Source organism: Cuculus canorus, chromosome 24 (genome assembly GCF_017976375.1).
Source record: "Cuculus canorus isolate bCucCan1 chromosome 24, bCucCan1.pri, whole genome shotgun sequence".
NCBI classification, from domain to species: Eukaryota; Metazoa; Chordata; class Aves; order Cuculiformes; family Cuculidae; genus Cuculus; species Cuculus canorus.
Window position 1 is genome coordinate 4,062,267 of NC_071424.1, and position 8,825 is coordinate 4,071,091.

An 8,825-nucleotide genomic window follows, 5' to 3' on the forward strand; every position below is an offset into this window, starting at 1 on the left:
ACAACCTCTTTGATTCTACGGTTTCAAACAGGGCTCCCATCCCTTCCTTCAGGGAGGCGCTCCGTGGTCTCCCAGGGATTTTTCTTAAGCAGATAAGAAAGCAAACCCGTCACATGAGGGTGGGAGTCCTGAAGCACAGAGCTCCTGTGAGCATGCTGAGAAGACTCCCAGCTGCTCGGCATTTCAGCACAGGGAGTCCTCAAGTGTGGCATCTCTGCAGGCAGGGGCGCTGCGATGACCTCCTTACGAGGTCCTGAAGTTCTGTGATGATGTGGCCAAGCATCTGGGGTCGGTTCCCGGCTGTGAGGACAAGCTCAGAAGGTATTCCAGTCTCGGGGTGGCCGTCTCTCTGATGTATTTCTTTCTCTGACTGAGGTTTTCTGAAAGCAGAGCAGGAGAAACCACTTGGGAGAAAATGCGCACAGCTGAGAGCACATGGAGCGAGAAAAGTTGAGGTCAGTCAACTCAAAATGCCATGGATGCAATGACATGGGACATCCTTCCTGGTGCCATGCGCCACCACGGGGCTCTGTGGCTACAGCCGTGTTTCTGTCTCCTCCACTAAGCCACTGCGGGATCACGGGGAAGGTCCTGGGGCCAAAAGGCTTAACATTGTAGAGAATCAGATATATAAATCCATTTTAGACAAGCTGGTGGCTTCTGAAAAAACCCCAAACCCAGCATGTTTGTATTAAATGAGCCCGTTTAGAGAAGACTGGCTCTGCACTCCCTGCCTCAGTTTCCCCATTCATACAAGGGATTGCATACCAGCTCCTCCCCTTCAAAGCACCTTGTGGATCAGGGCCATATTCCCAAATGCCTCTTGAAATCTGGGCTGAGAGGCACTCCGGGTGGTACCCGAGAACTGGTTATGGAAACCCTCCACCCCCACGTGGAGGAAGCGTGGGGAGCTGCCGAGCTTGGCTCTGTGGAGGCAGACCCACAAGCTGTTATCCCTCCTCCTTGGTGTGAGCCGAGGGCAGCTGAACACCACCAGCACGCTCCTCCCGAAGGCAGGCACAGCCCAGGAGAGAGGAAAAAGCGACTTCCTTCGCTGTGTGCGCAGGAAAAGCACGTCTGGGAGGTGGGAAGGGGATGCTGGGGGGGTTCCTGCTCTCACCACCCACCCTCGGTGCCTGCCAGGCGTGTGGGCATGGGGGGTCGCTTCACAGCATCCCATCTTCCCCCTTGTGCAAAGACCAGATGTGTTATCTTGTCTTCAGTAGCTGCGACAGAGGGGGTGGGAAACTCCAGAATGGAAAACGGAGCGCGGAGGCGGTTTCTTTGTCTCGCGCCATGCGGGCCAGGAGTTTTACCAGGTTGTTTGCTTGGATATTTATTCCCCTTGGTGCTCGGCTCTCTCTGCAGCCACCGCACACTGCAATGTGTGGGCAGGAGTGGACTCCCAGCGTTTAGGAAAGCACCCGGAGCTGAACAGGGATGCTCCTCCCTCTGAATCCATCCAACCACGAGCTCCACGCTGTGGGTCTGATCCCAAAAGTTCTCTTTGGTGTCTCAGAGGGTGTCTGCAAACAGACACTGATCCACAAGCCGGGTTTTCACGGGCAGATGAAGGCAAGGGCATGCCTGGCGCGGCTCCCAGAGCTGCAGTTGGAGGGGAATTGTTGGTGTTGTGCTTCTCTGAGGTGGTAAATGGGGCTGGAGGCCAATGGGGTGTTGGAGCAGCCCTGCTTCATGCGAATCAAGCATGGGTCCAGCTTTCATAGCAAGCGATGCTGGAGGGGCGCAGGGTCCCCCACTGCCCAACAGCCACAGGTAATGGAAGGGAAGAGCCGGTTTGGAGGCACCAGGCAGCACTGGGAGCCCCTTCGGGTGGTGGGAGTACACAGCAAGGCTGCGTTGGCCACTTCTGAGGTGCATCCTTCTCCTCCCTCCCTGAGATCCAGCTCCTGGGAGAGGCGAGAAGCAGCCCCTGATGGACCACCCCACGTCAGCAGCCCTCCTGGATCAGAGATCGATGCTTCGTCTCTGCTCCCCACCCCAGTACCAGCCAGGCTGTGATTAAGTTGTTCTCAATCCTCCCTCTGATTATTCACTTTCCTTTATTAAATAGTTCTGCCTTGAATTACTTTTTTCCCTTTCCCAACCCTTCCACCCTCCAGCTTTTCCATGTTCTCGCCACGTTAGTTATTCTCTGTGGCTTTTAAGGCTTTTAGTTATTTATTTTAGGGTAAGAAGAGACAAGTCTCCGCCTCTGTTCCCCTCCCACAGCAAAGCGGTAGTGAAATCAGTTTGGCCAACGGTCTAAACTAAAGCCAACCTCTTCTAGAGGTATCGGAGAGGGGTTGAGGGAGTCCTTTTCTGTGGGATGGAGAAGCGCTCCCTGCCCCTCCATTCTCCCTTGGGTGCCCAGGAGGAGGTGGCACATCCCTGCATCCTCGCTTCATCCCTGCATCCTCACCTCATCCCACGCCCTTCCTCCGCCCCAAGATGCTCACCGGGTTCTTGAACCACTGACCCCAGCAGCGGTTCCCAGCCCCAAGCGGCTCATTCACAGCCAGGACTGAGTTGCTGCTGGCAGCCCAGCTCCTGCTAATCTGGGAATTGTATGCCAGGAAACACACACCCAGCCGACCTGACCGAGACAAAGCCTGCAGTGTACTCCAGCTCTCTCCAGGCATTGCTCTGCACGGCTCGGGGCTATTTCTGAGCAGCTCCCAGTGCTGGTTCCCTTCCCGGATTTGCCTGAGGGCCTGGCACCTGCTTTGGCTGCAGTGCCAGAACTCGGTCTTCCTGCGAGCAAACAGAGCTCCTGGCCTGGCATGGCATGAGATGCTCTCACAGCCACCTCGTGCTCCTCGTGGTCCCTGGGGCACATCACAAGGTGGGACTGCAGCATCTAAACTCTGCTGGATAACTTGATACCAGGGCTGTGAAAGAGATGAACTACCTGATCATCTCTGGGGTGTTTACTCTGGACCCTAACAATGGCAAATTAACCACAGCCATCATTACTTTCTTGTTAGACTGGTTTAGCAGATCTTTCCTGGCAATAAACCCTTCTCATGTTGCCTTCCTGGGTACCAAAACCCTCTGTCCTTGACACATCCTTAGAAGCCTTGAGCTCCAAATAGACTTCTGTGTAAAACCGTCTGAGATTTCCCGAAGAAAAGCGCTACGCGAATGTATTATTAGCAATCTCCATCTGCCAGGTCATGTGTCAAGCACCAGCACAAGGCTAGGAGGTGTTAGGAGGAAGGGTTTGCCTTGGCTGAGTCATTTCATAGCTGCGTGTTTCAGGGTTTTGTGCACCTCTTTGGGAAGCAGCCGGTGTCGCCTGCTAAATTGGCTCTGGCAGAGGCAGCAAGTCATTCCCACAGCATCCGAGCATCCCTGGTCAGCGTGGTCCTTGTCTCTCTGCTGTTCCAACCGCGTAGGTGGAAAGTGGAGATGCCTACGCTGAGCTGTCCTTGGCGATGTTCAGGGCAGGCTGGTGGAAATGAGCTTGGTGAGTTATACCGCTCTACTTTTGGAGGGCAGAGGCAGGTCCGTTGCCTCGACAAGAAGCTGCACGTTCACGTGATGCTCCCACATCCTGCTTGATGTATTTTAAGCACGTTGTTTACAAACACTGGTGTGGTGCTAGGGCGAGTGAGGCTCCTCGCAAACCCTGTGAGATAGAAAAGCCTCTGCCAACCTCGCTGTCTTCCTATGTGCGGATGGAAGATGGTCCAGCTATGAAGTACTCTGTGTGCTGCCGTCTTCCAGCTGTGGAGATGGATGGGCTGGTGGGACTGCCTTGACACTGGGAAACTCAATCCAATCCAGCACGACATCACCAGCTGGGCAAGGGAGGGGATTGTCCCACTCTGCTCCACACTGGTGCAGCCTCACCTTGAGCACTGGAGGTAGTTTTGGGCACCAGAGGATAAAGAGGATCTGAAGCCACTGGAGAGTGTCCAGAGGAGGACATGAAGTTGGTGAAGGGTTGAGAGGTCAAGGTGTATGAGGAATTGTTGAAGTCACTTGGTCTGTTTAGCCTGGAGGAAACTGAGGGGAGACCTCATCGTGGTCTGGATCAAGGGAGGAGGAGCCGGTGCTGATCTCTTCTCTCTGCTGACCAATGACAGAACCCGAACGCATGGCAGGAAGATGCCAGGAGAGGCTTAGGATGAACATTAAGAAAAGATCCTTCACCCAGAGGGTGGTGGAGCACTGGAACAGCTCCCAGGGAAGCAGTCACAGCACCAAGCCTGACAATATTCCAGAAGCATTTGGCCAACTCCCTCAGACACCCGGTGTGAGTGTTGGGGTGTCCTGAGCAGGGACAGGAGTTGGATTTGATGATCCTTGTGGGTCCCTTTCAACTCAGAACATGCTATGAGTCTATGATTCCTGCATTGTCTTGTGCTTTCATGAAACCTGAGATACATGGGCTTGCTCTGCTTATTCTGCGCTTGCAGCAGCACCACAAAGCCGTGGCCGTGGACTCCTTCTGCTGTTCCAACACGGAGTGAAATAGATGGCCAGTGCCTGAAATAATTTCCAGTCTGAGATTTCCAGGTCTCACAAAGCTGCTGTAAAGCTGCATTACAAACGCGAGACGCTCAGATATTACAATGATATGAGCCAACAGAATAGAATATGTTAAATGAAATATTCATCTGGATCCTGTGAGAGGGAGAGAGCTCTGCCGGCTTCTGTGGACTCACACTAATTTATTTTTTATTACAACCCATTTGTATTACGATGGCGACTGGGAGGTTCTAGGAGATCGCCTCCAGCTTACGATCCCATTATTTCAGGTGCTCTAAAAGCACGGAACAGCTCGACAAGCTGTGCCCCAAATTCAAAACCGCTAAGGATGTAGCCTGGTATTTTTTCAAACCCAACCTGTCGTCAAACACATAGAGAGCCCTTCCTCTGTGCAGAGCATCCACACAGGCATTGACCCTTCCTTGGCCATTCCGGATGGCCCCAAAGTCGTCTTCTTCTTCTTCTGCTGCTGCTGGTATCGTGCTGGCTGAGAAAGAGCATCTCATTTCATCCACAAAGAGCGCTCACAGCCCCGCACCAGACGGGAGAAATATTTGCCAAACAAAGACTCTATTTTCAAGGAAATCCTCCAACTTCTGCCTCGAATGAGAGAAGTGATTCAAGCTCTGGAGGCAAGCAGCCGAGACAGTGGGGGTAGGGAAGTCATGGGCTGAGCGGTTCTCCTGCCTCCACCACAAGGGCTGCTTTTACAAGCAGATGTAATTCCTGCCTTAGGTTCAGGAATGATTTGAATCCCTTCGCAGATGGAGGCTATGGAGGCATCTATTGTCTTTTCTAACCTTAATGAGTCTATGCAGGCACGGCGGTGTTGGGCTGATGGTTGGACTGGAGGAGCTTAGAAGCCTTTTTCAACCTTAATGATTCCGTGATTGTATTTTCTCTTTTCACCCACCCATTACCCTCCCAGAAGGATTCCTCGGGTTTGTGCAATGGGATGAAGCAGCAGAGACCTGGAGAAATCCTGGAATGCTGCTGGTAGAGCTTAGAGATGGTTCTAGCTGGCATGAGGAACGACAACCGATGGTCAGACCTCACTGGAGAAATCCAACACAGTGTTTCCAGCAAGTGTGTCCTGCACGGGGCCGGGTGCTGTGGAGCGGCTGTGTGCATCCCATACCTCCCTCCCAGCCCCCCTCCCAGGGGCATTTTGCTCCTCAAAGCCACGATTTTGATCAAAGGAAACGTTAGTCATTGGAGACTCGAGCCTTTGGTGTTAAAATGAAATGCTAGACGGTAAAGTGGCAAGGATGATAAAGAAAAACTTGACTTTACCAGCATGAAGATGCTTTGTGTCCCAGTTTAAAAGCCCAAAGAAGCGACTGCATCCTGCGGGCTGTTCATTAGCAGTACTGGACTAGTGCTGCTCCTGGGACAGCTCGTGTGCGTTTTCAAGCCATCAGCTGCCCGGTTACGGCTGCTTTTCCACAGCCAAGATGCTGATGCCTTCAGAATTGGTGGCCCAGCTGCTGTTCTGAATCAGGCAGGAAGGATCTGCCTCTGCCGCAGCGTATAAAAGCACTTTGGGGTCCGTTGGTGGTATATAAAATGCGACATATAATGTTACCTATAATTTTTAAAGCCAGCTCTGGTCCTGCAAATAAAATAGCTCTATGGTTCCTTTTTCTTTAACAGCTATAAACTCTGCCCAATGATTCCTCTCCCTTCTCAGCTTGTGATTGTCCTGGTTTACGGCATTGATTCATACGTGAAGGCAGCGAACAGTGGCTCCCACCCTCTCCAGTCCCTTATCCCAGGCTCCGTGGCCGCTGGGTGACTCAGCAGCGTGAAGCACAAGCGTGACTAACTCTTCCCTCTACAACAAACAGCGATTTTTGGTCTTTGTTCAATGCATTCCACCGTCTTTGGTGGAAGCTGCCTAACGAACCACCCTGGCAAAGCAACGTGACTCATCTCAAGGAGGTGAGCACCAATCTCCGGGATGTGAGGATGTCCGGGTCCTCCAGTGCTGTTTCTGCACATATCCTGCTGTGGGAGCTGGGGCTGGACCGATGCCTACAGCCGTGCCGGGCTAGAAACAGGCAGAGCAGCCAACTTTCCTCTGCCCTCGCCGAGCCTGGCGCTCCCTCGATCACACCCAACAAATGTTCTTCTCGGAACTGGATGTGGCCAGATCTCAAGCTGGTTATTATCAATCCCCCCGGTGCTGTTTCCTCCCCAGCAGCTTTTGGATTCTCTGCAGGGGTTTATTCCCCACAAAGCTGATTGCTGCTGGGGTTCACATCCAGCCCCTCTTCACCCCCTTGGCGTGGTGGGATGGGTTTGTGCGGTCCCTCAGGTGGGACATCCATCGCTCTCAGGGTGGAAATGCATTTGGTACTGCACACCCCACCTTTCCTTTCTCTCTTTGCAGTGAGAAGAAGCTGAAAGCCCAATTTTATGGCCAAGCAACACCCAGTTGTCTGTGGGGAGGGACAGGCTCCTACCCCTTTAATTGCAGTGGTGGGTGGGGGAGCCTTTAAAAGGAGGGGGAGGAAAGCAGGTGGACATTTCCTGTGGGGTTGGGGTGGGACTTTCCTCCTGGATTGATGCAGGTCTGGGGTGCCTGAGCACTGTGGGTCCTGTGCTGTGAGTACTCACGTTTGGAGGGGGGCTTGAAGCTGGTGCATTTGGGATTTGCTGTATTGGGGTGTGTGCAAGAGGGATGTGAGCCTGGAGAGCTGTTCCCCTGCCCTCTGTGGAGCTTGTGTGAAGGCAGAAGGAACGCAGAGCTCTCCTGGGATGAAAGGAAAAATATGGTTTGCAGCCTGGGCTGGTGAATTGTGTGCTGGCTGCCTTTGGGGTTGTCCCTGTACGCTCTGCCTTGGAGCAGGTCACATCCTGTGCTCCTGCTGAGGGTTTGCTGCTGTGCTGGGCTGAGTTTAGCTGGGGGTGTACACAGCCCCGCTCTCCACGCTCACCTCCATGCACACTGCCTGTATCATGGATTGGGTTGGAAGGGACCCCAAAGCCCATCCAGTGCCGCCCCCCTGCCATGGGCAGGGACACCTCCCACTGGATCAGGGGCTCCAAGCCCCATCCAACCTGGCCTGGAACCCCTCCAGGGATGGGGCAGCCACCACTGCTCTGGGCAACCTGGGCCAGGGCCTCTCCACCTTCACAGGAAAACGTTTCTGCCCAAGATATCATCTCAATCTCCCCTGTTTCAGCTCAAAACTGTTCCCCCTTGTCCTCTCCTTGCAATCCCTGACCCAGAGCCCCTCCCCAGCTTTCCTGGAGCCCCTTTCATCACTGGAAGCTGCTCTAAGTTCTCCTCACAGCCTTCTCTTCTCCAGGCTGAACAACCCCAACTCTCTCAGCCTGTCCAGGAGGTTCTCCAGCCCTCAAATCACCTCCTCTGGACTCGCTCCAACAGCTCCACGTCCTCCCTGTGCTGAGGACTCCCGAGCTGGACACAGGGCTCCAGGTGGGGTCTCACCAGAGCGGAGCAGAGGGGCAGAATCCCCTCCCTCCGTGCTGGTCCCACGGCTCTGGATGCAGCCCAGGACACTGTTGGCTCTCCAGGCTGTGAGCGCACATCTCCAGCTCCTATTGAGCTCCTCCACGTTGAAGGATGCTGAACCCTGTGTGGGACCTCACTGTATTGAACATGTGTCCCCCCATGTCCCTGCCGCGCTGGGGGTGCTCTGAGCCCACCAGCAGCACAGAGACCCCACTTGCAGAGCCAGCCCTTGCTGTGCTGCATGCACGGAGATTCCCAGTTTCCTGCAGCGTAGCCGGTTCCCAGTTTGAGGTGCCAGCGGGCTGTGCCGGGTGCCCAGTTCACTCCTCACTCGTAGCGCAGGGATGGGGGCACCGCACAGCCTGGAAGGAGGTTGGAGAGAGGAGAGTGATGGTGTTTCTCCCCAGTGACAGAGGACAGGACAAGGGGGAATGGCCTCAAGCTGCGCCAGGGGAGGGTCAGGCTGGACACCAGGACAAATTTTTTCACAGAAGAGGTCATGGGGCACTGTCAGAGGCTCCCAGGGAGGGGATGGAGTCACCATCCCTGGAGGCTCAGGGACATGGTTTAGTGGCAGATAGGAAAGGTTGGACTCAATGATCCACGAGGTCTCTTCCAACCTGCTGATTCTACCATTCTATGATCACCCAGCTTCCCCCTGAGCATCTCCTTTGATGCAGCAGCCCGGCTGCGCTGACAGCGCGTTTCCTTTCCTTGTCGCAAGAAGGGAGCCCATAAAACCACCAGCAAGTGCTGGCTGTGGCGGCTGAGCTCCTGCAGCCAGGGCTGCCTGCACGCTCCTGTTCTCAGCACGCCTTCGCCCGAGGGGAGCGGCATCTGCTTGTCC